At 36.8% G+C, this 14,421-nt stretch overlaps 2 non-coding genes across 2 annotated transcripts; both read left to right on the top strand.

Moving 5' to 3' along the window:
- The first annotated feature begins 586 nt into the window (after nt 1-586).
- Nucleotides 587-658, top strand: Trnag-ucc. Its single transcript has one exon. It is a non-coding gene; the product is annotated as a tRNA-Gly (tRNA).
- A 6,208-nt stretch (nt 659-6,866) lies between these two features.
- Trnag-ucc lies at nt 6,867-6,938 on the top strand. Its single transcript has one exon. It is a non-coding gene; the product is annotated as a tRNA-Gly (tRNA).
- Nucleotides 6,939-14,421: the final 7,483 nt, after the last annotated feature.

Raw genomic sequence — 14,421 nt, 5'->3', positions numbered from 1 at the left:
TTATAGTAAACAGATTTATTTTGTTCTGCCATATTCCATGAGTTTACTCACGTCATACTTATGAGTGCACTCTTTAGACCTATCTCAAATGCAAACATATTTTACAGATTTTTGGGCACAGAAATATATTATCAAATTTTAAAAATATATATATACATATTATCAAGCAGTATATATACTCACACGATCACGAAGACTAAGTTGTCTGAAAGTATAAGTGGAGCTTACATCTCGCTTGAAATACTACTACATAAATATGTCAAGTTTACAAAATATGACAATGCATTTCAAGATTTGACCTCGCACTAAAAATTGTTCTAGACAATTTGTTTCCTAAGTATTCAATATAATAATAAACAAATTATTAAAGTTTAATCAACTGTAACACTAGCTTTGCTTACAAGAAAATAAATATTTGATAACGGAACGAAAAGATTTTGTAGCTTTAGTTCCATGAGTTTTGACCCAATTAGATAAGCATCAAATGCGAGAAATTGATTTGCTTTACTTAGTGAAACGCAAGCGGCTTAGAACATTTTACTTTTTAGTCGTTCATATTGAGAAATTTTCGGCAGCATCTCAAGCGGCGTCGGTGGTGTAATGGTCAGCATAGTTGCCTTCCAAGCAGTTGATCCGGGTTCGATTCCCGGCCGACGCACAAGTAAATATTTTATTTATTTTGTTTTTGAAATATTTAAATAAACATAATCACATAAAGCTGACCATAATCAGCTGCAGATGAACTGGTTTTTGGCAACGTGAGTTCAAATTGCTTCGTAATTAATTTAGTGCCGCACAAATTGCTTAATTCAAGCCGGGCGATAGATTGCAGCATGTGCTATTAACTGATTCAGAGCAGTCGTATATATTAAAAGCATTCAATTAAATTTCAATTACCAAACATTTGAGCCCAGTTAGTATGTTGTCTGCCTGCTGTGCGTGCTTAGTCAATGCATACATATCTAATTTGACTCTGAAATTTAGAACGACATTTTTGCATGTCATCAAATATTTGCATTCGAAATGAAATTATGCTGCCCATGCGCTTGTCGAGTAAATATTTAAGCCAATAATATTGTTGGCCATTCCAGCTGAAGGTCGCTGACTCCACAGCCGTGCAGAGACGTTCGGCTGCCTAATTAGTATGCCGTTTGCATATGGCAAACGCTTTGTTTGCACTAATTTCCTTCGTCCGGCCATATGGATGGACTGTCTGCTAAAGATTTGGTCAACTAGGCTATGGCTAAGGAGTCCACATAAAATGTTTGCACACAAATACAAGAAATATGAAGCTCTTGAAACATTGGCGAATGAGCACAGAAAGAGGAGCAAATAAATGTTGCTTGAGAAAGAAGGAGAATCGCATGAAATGGGCTTGGAGCTAGCTTTCAGCTTGAAGCCTATTGAAATCTTTAAGGATGCAAATGAAAGAGGAATTGAGAAAGAGCTCTCAAGTGTCTCTAGCATATAAAGTTTTAGTTCAAGTTATGGTCAATACTTCATCAAGTATCTTTCATTAGCTACCTGACAAAAGTACAATGAACGAACATTTTGTGCTGGCTGTGGCTGTGGCATGATTGGAGTCCTTGACTGGCTGCACTCATTTGCTATTCATTTCGTTTGTGGCATGTCTTGACTTATGCGTATTACTGCAAATATCAATTAATGCATGAAACGTGCGTAAAATATTTAAGATTTTTTCACGCACAGCCGGGCGCGAGGCACGCACTGACCTTGGATTACATCCAATATTGGATAGCCATGCAAAAAACGAAGAGCTTCCAGACAGGCAACATAATTGATTTGCTGGCGATTTATGCGTCTGCCCGAGCAGATCCTTAAGGGTCAGGTCACGCACACACACCCACATGCTGGCTCCGAAGTTCAAGTTGTTATTGTTGTTGGGCACACAAGTGTGAGTATGACATGAACATGACCAAGTGCAATATGTAAAGCATGCTCGGCTGCATTTGTAATCACTTTGAGCATCATTAAGTAAATTACAAGCTGCCAACAGCAACAGCACATTACTTGTAGCAACATTTGTATCTCGAAGAGCATCAGGGAATTCGGTGTGGTTGACCAACATTTGGGGTTAGAGTTAAGTTAGATGTGCGCTTGCCTAAGTCCATTGGACTAGTCCATTTAATTCAACTCTACGGCCGTAAAAGAACAAAATGCTGATATTAAGTGCCTGTCCGGGGCCGGACGACCGCTGTGGCACTTTAAACTAATATTTGCTTTGGCTGCCACGCCTCAAAAGAGCAAAACTGAAACACTGCGTTTTACGTTTTTGGCATTTCAATGCGTGCCACGCCCACGTACCCAGCCTCAACTGTTTGGATGTGGCACGTTTGTTTATTTGCTTGCTGCTGCTGCTGCTGCTGCTGCTGCTGCTGGCCGTGGCCAGTAGTTCCTTTTTTGCGGTTTGTGTTTGGCCTGCATATTTATGGCACATAAGGTATACAACACGAACTCTCTTCCCACCATCCTCCCTATCTCCCCTCTCTCTCTCTTCACTGTCCTTTATCAAGCTATACTTATTATGCCGTTGTGCGGTTTATTTGTGCCCACTTTTGTTGTTGTTCCTGTTTGTATTTGCTCTGCGGCATCTTCACAGCTGAGTGATTGGGTCTCAATATTTGTCTACGTCGTTTTAGCCTGCTGCTCCTCTGGGTCCTTAACACAAAATATTTGCCGCCTCTAGGCCTTGAGCCGACCCAAAAATAAAGAAAATAGATATTTGTAATTGTAATTTTCGACACATTCGCAATATGAGTTAGTGGGCAAGGTTGTGCCGGGTCTCACAGCGGACTTTTGCTGATGTAGAAGAAATATATATTGATTAGACTAAGCAAGGTTGTCTTTAAAATGAAATATGCTTGTGAAATGTATGTAGTATATATATATATATATATATATTAATTTCTATTGCTTATTAGTGCTTGCTTATAGCTTTTGCTATCTTTAGCTTGTGTAATTTCTAGCAACAATTTCATATCAAAATCAAAAATATTAAAATTTATATATTTATTGCCCAAACCTACACATTAAGTCTAAAGTCTTCACCATTTAAGGCATTCAAGTTACGCAAAGGCAAATTGATTTTTATCGTTAATAAGAAAATGGAAATACAGATACTGCTTATGGTATACATTGACATATATCAAATTTCAAGTCTCTAGTTATTTTATTATATATATTAGTACGAGAACTACTCATCATCTTGATCAGGAATATATATACTTTATGGTATCTGTCATGCCTTCTGCCTTAAACGCATTTTCAAAAGGTTCAGCGTGTAAAAGGCTGAATTATTTTATTTATTTAAAGTCTTTGTTCTTCTGCTTGTCCGTCTGCCTTTAGGATTGAAGTTAGACATTTGCCGCTTGTCTTACATCTAACACCAAAAATATCAAAGCGTAGCAAACGAGCCTCAAGCCAGAGCCTCCAGCTTGACCAATATTCCACAGATTGACTGAAGATGATCGACCTACGCACACCAGGGAAGAGGTATACAAGCATACCTCTTACAAATGCAAACTATTCAGCTCAGAACACAGCTCCTTCCAGTCCCAACTTCTGTGCCTCATTTGAGTTAGTTTAATAATAATTTACATACATTTTACAATGTCAGCTTTCAAAAATCAATTCGACTTGGACAACACAATGTTGCTCTCTTCAAATGCATATCTATTTGATGTCCGGAGACCAGCTGCCTTGCTTGTGTGTGCTGCGACCACACGCATATCAATCTTAACATCAATTTCAATCTAATCGCTGCCATTTCCACTTCCATTTAGCATTTCTAGCCGTGTTTTCTGCAGCTGCAGCAATCAGGTGTAATAATGTCTCTGTTCGATGCGATGCTCGTAGAGCTGTTCGTTTTAATTAAAAAGAAAAGTTCGCCCTTCTCAGTCGCTCCCGCCACACAAACGCATATCAATTACGCAGCCGATTAAGCCAAACAAACTGCCAACTGATTGCCTATGCATGCCAAGGCTCAGATAAACTTCGATGCACTCGAGTATGCAGAGAAAAGATGTATGTATGTATGTATGTATGTATGTATGTATGTATGTATGTATGTATGTATGTATGTATGTATGTATGTACGTATGTATGTAGACAAGCGTTCGACAGCGTCGCCGTCGTCGTCGTCTAGCCGTGTCATCATTAGAAAAATTGCTGCAGACATAGCGAGCGATGCTTTGGAGGCCGCGTTACGCACACGAACTGTCAACTGGCTAATAGGCAGCAAGGAAACTGGTTAAGAAAATTGCAGCCTTGATTGCATGTGACCGCATGAGCTGCTGCAGCAGCAGTAGGAGCAGGCACAGGCCAGGCGCTTCCAACGGGGCCTTAATTTGGCTTAAATGGCTGACCAAATTGCACAGTTACCTCAGCACTATGTAAATCTGCTTGTGTGTGTGTGTGTGTGTGTGTGTGATGGCGTGCGTGGCAATAATTTTCCAATTTCATGCAATTTAATTTTTGTTGTCATTTATTTTTGTTGCTGTTGTTTGGTATTTAGGCTTAAAATCTTAACGTTTAATTGTCGTGATTTTTACGCGAGAGTCGGAGAAAAGCCGAACGAGGCGGCAGCTACTACGGCTACCTTAATTGCATTTTGTTGTAATGCAATTATGGTATATAGCTTAACCGTTAGTTATTGATGCTTGGCTTGTGGCAAGTCTGGCATTTCAGGCTTGAGATTTAGCTTGTGTCTGAATGAGTTATTTCAGGTGGTTAAATGTCTATGGAAATTGAATATATCTAGAGTATTGCCTGATGAGGTTGAAGGGCCTGCCTTGGATCCATCAACCTTAACTTTAAATCTAAATATTAATTTTTATATAATATCTCCACTTCAATCACAATCTTGAATCACAATCGAAGACTTTTATTTCTTTTGTTTAGCCATAGTTTAGTCTCTTTGCCTAGCTGTTGGCAAGTGTTGTGGCAATCGTTAAGGAATGTGCACACTTATCGCAAGGCGACGACACCCAACTAACTGAAGGAAACAGCAGCTAAGTAACAAGCCAAGTCGCAGCAGTAAGGAAAACCAGTCACCCACTTGGCCAGTCCATAAAGTGGACAATTCATGGCATGTCGGCATTGTCGGCACACACTAACAACAAACAAGAGACAACTTCTTTGCCACCTTGATCCCAATCAACCTTTGGTGACACTGCCGATGGCATCCTTAGTCTCAGTACGCTCTTCGCGTTCCTCCGCGCTGTCAACGCGGCCTTAACATGGCTGTTGCATTGCTCGCTCGATCTTATTTTATTTTATTTTATTTTGCCTCTTCGCTTGCTTCGCCAATTAATTAAGCGACACGAGAAGCAGGCAAACAGACTGCGGGCAGCAAAGCCGCGAGGCTTGTGCAACTGTTGCAACTGCTACAGCGGCACAAACTGAACAACAAATTTCGCTGAAAATTGGCCATGAAGCGCATTCTAATTCTATTAGCAAAGCGCTTAAGCCAAAGTGCCGCCAGGCTACTATGACTGAACCAGGACATTCCAAGCCCTGTGTGAAGGGAGAAGCAGTGTGAATAAGTGAAACAGTTTTCATATTTCTATATAATTCACTGACCACAAAAATAAAACAAAACTAATTTTTTTATATAAATAATGTTTAAAAAGTTGAGCACATATAATATATATATTTATATAAAATGTTTCAAAACTAATGAAAATAAAATAATGACTAACAAATGCCCTAAAATGTCCCATATAATAATAAAAAATATTAATAAATATTAATAATAATAATAATAATATGTAAAATTATATTTATATATGTATTTAAATTTATATATAAAATATTTTTAATCTTAAATATGTTATATAATAAACAAAAATAAATAACAATTATGAATACATAAATAATAATAAAGAATAATATATATACATGTATATAATTATATAAAAAAATGATAAAATTTATTAAAGTTTTTTCCTGGTTTTTATTATTTATATCAAATTATTCATATTTTAAATTATTATTAATATATACGGTTATAAAGTATGGCAAAAGTATTAAGCGAAAATTGTTGTAAAAAACGCAACTTTTTTATATGATATACGACACAAGCAGCTAAAACTATTTGCATATTAAGCTGCCACGCCCATTTGCATAGTCGCACATATTACTTCCTAATTAAAAAACTACAAAACTTTCGAGCAAATGTCTGGCAATGACGAGCTCCATCAGAGAAGCTGCGTTGCTTTTAATGATGATATTTTGCAGCCGGCAAACTTTTTTAATAAGTTTGTCAAAATGCCTGGCAAAATGCCATACACACACACACACACACTTACACTCCCGCGCACAACATGTCGGGCTGTCAAGCAGCATAAAAAAAGATTTAAACATTTGGATGCTGGCATTTTACATTACACAATCTTAAGCATAGACAGCAACAGCAACAGCAACAGCAACATCAACAGCAATTGACCTTTTGACACCTACACAACACCTACAAGAGTCACAGGCGCAGACTTGCAGCGAGTGGGCAAACAAATTTAACAAATTACTCGCAATGCAAATAAGCAATCATCATAAATTGCATTTTATTTTTTGCCCCTGGCTAAGCATTTCTATTTGTTTACTCAAACACAACGTTTGGTCAAACTGGAAAATGCACAAAATGTTGACAAATATAATTATTTTCTCAGATAAACAACTCGAAATTAATTAGCCTTCTGGACTGGCAACATATTTCATTTAAATTAAATACGTATTTTATCTCACAGATTATTAAATTCGAATTAAAAACAAATTACGCTTTGACTGGCTTGAAAAGCTTTTGATTTAGTTTTTCTTATGTTCTATAATTTGATTCAGTTACCCAAGAGGCGTCGGTGGTGTAATGGTCAGCATAGTTGCCTTCCAAGCAGTTGATCCGGGTTCGATTCCCGGCCGACGCACAAGTAAATTTTTTTATGAAATATTTTTATATATATTTTAAAAAGATATTTGTGGGATTTCAGAATTTTTAAATAAATATTTTTTTAAAAAAAAAAAAAAATATATATATATATATATATTCTTAATTATCAGCTTTGTCTGTTAGATACTTTTGAGGCTTTTAAGCTGCTAAACTGCATATGCAACTTAATTTCTGCTTAAGTTCGTAACATGGGCTGCATAGTCAAACTCCTCGTAATTAAATTTTTTGTCAATATCTTATCAATGAGTTCGATTAAAAAGCTGCTCAGAAGCTGTTATGTATTTTTAATGCCTTTCCATTAGCAGTCAATTAATTCGCATTGTTATCGACAGTTGATATAAAAGGCATCATAATCCTTATATAAAGATAACAATTTAATAGTTCTTTTATTGATACCAACTACATTTTCTAGGAATTATTTATGATTATTTTCAGTAGACCCTACATGGATTGGCACAAGTTAATGCCTTAGTAAAGCCGTTAAATTTGATAAACAATTAAAGAATACTTTTCTAAAACTGTGTGAGCCTGAAAATAGAAGCTCTGTGTCTGTATATATTATTGATTTGATATTTATATAAAAGGCAGCTAGAATGTTATTTATTATAAATTTGACTTATTTATTAACTTTTTAATTTATTAGAGACCCACCCACACACTTAATATAACCGTTATACAGCCAAAAAGAAATTTGTCTAAATTTATTTGTAAAATACACAAAAAGTTCCGTTTTAGAGGGACAAATTCTTATTTGATGTTTTGCATATTAAATTATTTGGCTGTCGGTCGAATCAAAAAGTCAGCTCAAACACAAATTATCAATTAGGCGGGCATAAGCACAAGTTTAGACTGGGCATTATCATATAGAGTGCGATTCACAACGTTCATCGATTGACATTGTTGGTGGTCCCTACCCGGCCCCGTCTCGGATGCCCGGCAGCCATGCCACGCCATGTAAACGCTGTCAATATAATTAACGGCAAATGGAGACGAGTGGCGGCAGAAGTCTCACGGCATGACAAGAAGCTATGCGCCGTATGACGACAGCTACCGAAAGCGATTCCCTTCTAGTCCTACAACGCGAGTCCCCCAGTAATTCCACGCATAATTACACAAATATGCGCTGTCTATGCAAATGAGACGTGGCGACGACTCCTCACTTCCTGGACTTGGACCTATACTTGGTCTTGGGGCGTACGTTGTGTGTTCCATCATTTGTTCGTTATTTATATGGCGGGCGATTACGCGCAATTAATGCATCAATGCAAGTTATTGAATATTGAATACTAATGACGCCTGCCACACGGCCTGGCATACAATATAATTGCGGTCGTAAATTGCAGAGTCAGCTGAATGTCTAAGAAAATGCAACGACTCCCCACGCCTGGAGCACACAGCCAAGAGTTGGCGCTCGATCTGCTTGTCTAGTGATTGTCATTGGACGTAGACATTTCCCAGACACAGGCTGAGCGATTGACCGCCCTGCGCCCATATCTCAGTGTCATAACGGACAGTGCTGATAGTAAATAATCCATCAATAATTGCATCTTCACTGCGAGTTGAGGCGAGTCGAGTCTTGTCGAGTCGAGTCGAGTTTTTCCGCCTGCTTTTCCTGTCTCCACATTTGGCTGCAGTCGTTCTGCACTTTATGTCAATTGCGTTGACATTAATCATGCCCGTTTTGATTTCGCAACTACTCAAAATTGGCCACCCAACGTTCTAGCCACCAGGACTCGAGTTGGCTATCTGGCAGGTGACAGCCTGTCCGCTTCTGGCCACTGCTGTAGCTGCTACTGATGCTGCAACTGCTACCGGCAACAGTCTAGCCACCGAGCTGGTTCTGAGACGTTCAGGCAAAACGAGCTATTTTGACAAGCAACGCAATCAGTGTTGATCTCTAAAAAGTATTCAAGCATTTGTGATTAATTGACCAAGCTGATATATAGTTGCAATTAGGTATGTGGCTTTATTTATTAAATAATACTTTTAATTATTAATTATATTATATTTATTATGTATGATATTTCTTAATATTATTTTTTATCAATTTATTAAATTAGATTTTAGCATTAGCCTCTAAGTCTCTATTCGACTACCAATTTCTTAGATCTAAAATTTAATACGTGAAGCATCTTCAACTTTGAATAATCAAGAATCAACCAAGTCTGTATATAAAAGTATTATATAATACTTGAGTCCGATCTATATTCCTAAATAACTCAAATGATTTCGTTTAATATATTTTGCAGTTTTGGTGCTTAGCTAGCTTGAGCTCAAACGTTGAGTTGCTCAACTACAAATTTTAACTAAAAATCTTTCAATAAATTTATATAAAATATATGATAAATCAAGGCTTAAATTTTAAGTAAGTTAATAAAATTAAGGCTTAGACACGGAACTAAACTTAATGATTTACTAAGCATAGTCAATCTGAATCGATATTCAAGCCAAGAGATTTCTATCAAATATAAATAATAATCTCGGGCAAAAATATACTTTTCTTTACATAAATTCCTCTCTCGTGTTTTTTTTATATTTTAGATCATATAAATATCTATTATAAATTTCTAAAATTTGAAAATAAATAAAAAACACTTTGCAGTCGCCGTGCCAAAGACAATCTAAATTTGAGCTTATTTATCTGACAACCTCTATAGATGTTAATCTACTTCGGTAAATAGCTTTCAGTGTGCTGTGAGACATTAAATATTTAGCATAAGCAAACTTAAAAGTTTTTATAATTTATTTTCATTGTCATTGCTTTAGCCGAAACAGAAGCAGACAGATTTGCTGTTTGAACTGTCAGCTTTGGCACTAAAGAAATGCAAACAGCAAACAGTCGCACACACACACATACACATGTTTACACACTCGAGGCTTACACACACATGCTCATTGTTATACACTTGATGTAGTTTGTTTATATTTGTTTATGTTAAATATTGAAGTGCATATGAAGCCACTAAGAGAGAGAGAGCGCCACTTCAAAGCCGAGCCAAGCATTTCAGGTCAGCTAATGGCTGCCTTTTTCCAAAGGTAACAGCAACTGCAACAACAACGTTACCGCAGAGAACTTTTACGGTAAAAGTGGATTTTCTTTTGCGCCATTTTTGCGGCATTTTACGTTTCTTTCGTTGCCGTTTGCCTGCTTGGCTTTTCTTTAGCGCTTTCCCCAACTCGTTACCTGCCCTCGCCTGCTGCGTCTACGTCGCTTTAAGCTGCTCGAAACAAAGTGGTCCTCGTGGCTGCGTCCATCCGCAAAAATGTTTGTAGCCACAAACACACACAGAGCAGCGCCTGCAGCTTGTTTCTGGCAAAAAGAGTCCGCCCAGCAGGCGTGCAAGCAGCCAATTCATTTGGGTCAGGGTTGCAGGCTTGCAGCTGACATAGAAATGCTCAAGAAATGCTCAAGAAATGGGCGAGACGATTGAGACTCGGCGAGGCAAACACATCTAAGAGTGGCTAATCTTACTCGATTGCAATTTAAATCGCAGCGACTGTGAATATTTAATAGCTGCACCAGAACAACTTGCTCAAGTCACTTAATCAACATAACTAACAATTTTATTTCAATAATAATTTTCTTATATTTTTATTTGACTGCATATAACTAATATTTATATGAAAACATTGTCTGCTAACTGGCTAGCGACCTTCGTTTCAATATGCCATCACAATAAGCGCCTTACTTATATTTAAACAATGCTCATAATTCCGGTCACTTATACTGTGATAGCAAGATTTACGGCTAAGGCAAAGCCCACAATATGCCAACCATGGGCAGAACTATAAAACTAATCCGCGCTATTCAACAGACACAATAGCAACACACACACACACAACAATCAAATCAACCAATCAACTGTCGATTACTTAAGCCATTTTCAATCAACACGGCAACGTCATGGCACACACACACACACACCCAACCAACCGAATTACAAATCTCAAACGCACAATAAACGCAATTACACGCGGGCATAGAGCAGGAGAGCAGGTGAAGAGTTAGTGGGCGTTAAAGAGAAATGGTCAGCCCGCTATGCGTTTGACCGCAGGCCGCAAAACGTGGCAAAGGAAATGAAAGCCAAGCGTAACACACACACACAATCTCACACACACTCTCACGCATTCGTTTCTGCACTGCCCAAATGCAAACGCGAAACACCTCGCCAATTCCAACCATCAATCAATCTTTCAATCAGCCAGTCCACACGCATGCATATTGCCAACAGGATTGAAGCCAATTATGAGTAAGCAACGTTTTCGATAAGTGTCCCCAGCGGGCCTGCAAAATTCGCAGCCTGCAATCAGCACTAAATTATTTGCGTCGAAAACTAATCGAAACTTCATAGCAATTCTCTCATATTTACATCTTCACATTGCGATAGATAATCTCAGTCAATGCCTAACAAATTGAGCGGAATTTGTGCGAATTTGATAGACAGACGAGAGGTTTGTGTTTCATAACAACTTGAATTTGTGCTTAACACGCGCTGATTATGCGGACAGGCTGCCAATGAAAGCTTAACTTTGGGCAAGGCCATAGACTTTAATAAAAAAATGATTTAGATATCATTTAAATATTCTATAAAGATTAAAAATATCTATGGCATCGCTATTTGCCCAATTCTGTCTCCCTCTCTCCGTCATCATCGATAAAAAACATCTTATCAATGCGCCACATACAGTGAGTCAATAGTATCTTATGTAATGCATTTAACATATATATTGCTAGAAAATAACTAAATAAATTAATTATACAAAAATTGTATATCACTTGTTGATGTTGTTGTAAATATATTCCTGATCACGATGATTAGATAGCCATATGAGTTTGGCACTATGTCTACTCACCTATCTGCTCGTCTGTCCGCCTGTATTAATGTGTCGATCTCTCGAACGATAATAGCTAAAAAGATAAAAAAAATTAGAAATTTGTGCCTTAGTCAATGTCATAAGCTGACAACTTCATTAAGCTCGTATATCTGAAATCCGTCATTTTGCAGAAACCTATTTCTTAAAGTCCCTTTTCCATTCCCCTCACTATTTTCTACACTTAACATTTCTTTTAGTTAGAAATTAAATTAATAATAATTTAAATATATAAATTTATAAATAATATAAATAAATAATTAAATTAAAATGAAGCCATACATAGCTATACATCTTGTAAATACCTCTATTTCAGTTAAGACCTTGCTATACCCAGGAATCCTTCTCCATTAACTCAACTAACATTTGCTTTACATTTCGTGCATTACAGCAATGCTTCCTACTCCAGCTTTTCCACAACAAAACACAAGTACAAGACTCAGCTGCTTGTTTCACTTGACTGTAAAAACTTTAAGCCATTTCAGAATGCTGTACTTCCGAATTTATTAAGTACATTTCCGGTTCCTCTTTGATACGTTTTTAAGTGGATTTACTGAGTAGTTGATGCTGCTGCAACCCCCTTGCAACTCTCATTTTCATTATGTCTTTGTCTTTAGCATTTGCCGCCCTCTATTTCCATTTCCCTGGCATATCTAAAACTTTTCCCGGCGGTAAAATAAAGTTACAATTTTTATAACGATTTCAGATTTTGTTCCTTTCATTTTTTTCTCTCTCTCTGTGCCTCGCCTTTATCCCCAATTCATCTGCTTTGCATATTTCTTTGTTATGCTTGTATTATTTTCATTTCGCATCTCTCTCTGTTCTCTGCGATTGTGTAACGTAATCTCCGCATGCTGTGTCCGTCCGCCTAGGCTATACGAAAAAAATCTGCTCTGAATATATGCAAATAAGTTGGGTTTCTGCTTTAATTTGAACGAACTCAACTTTCGAGCATGACCTTCGCATTAAAGTTCTGCGCAAACTTGAACAAATATGTTTGAAAAGTTAAAAGAGAACTAACGGCTAGAAGCCAAATAATGGAGGAAAATGAGAAATAACATTTGGCTTTAAGCGAAATGTGTTTTGCGCAAGGAAAGCAAATTGAAAGCCAACGAAGAAAGTGAGAAGGTGCTGTTGGTGGAAGGGATGTCCTGGATGTAGCTGAAGTTTCCGAAAGAAATATGATTTGAACGTATGCAAAGTATCTGCATCTGAGGTTGGTACTTGAAACCTAATTAGTTAGCTTAGCTTTTATATACAGACTAGTCAGAGAGAAGAGGGTATCTAGTGTATTCCAAGAAACATCCAATAATACTCAGCTAACATCAAGTCAGACCAGACGAAACAAAATATCTTTCCAATTTATCTCGCTATCTATAGTTATTACAAGTTCATAATAAATAATTCGAAACCAAAAGATAACCAGGCAAAGTGAATTGTGAAATTTCATGGACTATTTTTGGTCTTGTCCAGATTACATATCTCGTCATCTGTTAGCCCAGTTTGAAGATGGACAACAAGTGTCTGTCATTTATCACTCAATTTGGTCACAACTAGTTGACAACTGCTATTAGCCGAGGCCTCGCATGTTGTCTATAAATCTTAACAAGCGCTTTTTGGACTGCCAGTAATTTACTCGAGCGTCATATATTTTACGCATTGTATATGAATTCGTGGCAATTGTTGATAAACGCTCTGATAACCTACAGATAACTGGGCTAATAAAGCCGATTGGTCAACTATGGCCAATTCCAAATGATTCACAGGAAAAACGTAACAGCTTTAGATATAGATTATACCGCAATAAATGTTAGTTGGCTATAAAAGATACTTGAAAATATAGAATTTTCGAGTTAAATGTAATTAAAAAGTTTTACCTGTTATATAAATTAGTCAATTTATATAAAGCAGCGATAAAGCAGCTCTTGCATGAGTCAACTGCAAAATGTATTGGAAGAAGTATATATAGTCTGGAAGTATATATGTTGTGAATGTATGCTAAATATATGTATTTGTGTATATTTCCGTACTTAAGAGATAAGCCTCAACAGCCTTGTCATACGATAGCCACCACAAGAGACATGCAAACAAAGCAAAATATCAGATAAGTCTGATAGTCACAAAAATGCATTAGGAATCAGTTATTGATCTTAAGTAGACTGCGATTGACTATCTATATACTCAGTGAACTCCACAAAATTTGTATATATGGGGCTACTTAAAAGAATATTTGGGGCATGAGTTGAAGCTGTTTATCTAAATTTACTGGCGGCTTAGACAAATAGATGAAAAAACAAAATTATATTAAATTATATTATATTAAATTATTATATAAGATTTATTATTATTATATTATTGTATATTTATTTTATATATTATATTATTATATTAAATTGCTGTTGTCTGATGTGGTAAAAAAATTGAATTTTTCAATTAATAGTCCACATTTTGAATGCCTCCAGAGTACAGGGTATGAGAGCCCCTTGAAAAGGTTTGGTTGTCAAGTTGTTACTGTTACCAGCATTTCTAGCTTGTAATGAAATATTAAACCATTCTAAGGAAAATATTGAAGTGCAGCCAATTGAGTA

The sequence above is a fragment of the Drosophila hydei genome, unplaced genomic scaffold (genome assembly GCF_003285905.1).
Source record: "Drosophila hydei strain 15085-1641.00,03,60 unplaced genomic scaffold, DhydRS2 tig00000060-arrow-pilon, whole genome shotgun sequence".
Classification (NCBI taxonomy): domain Eukaryota; kingdom Metazoa; phylum Arthropoda; class Insecta; order Diptera; family Drosophilidae; genus Drosophila; species Drosophila hydei.
Note: the sequence above shows the minus strand (reverse complement) of the source record. Positions and strands in the feature narration are given on the sequence as shown.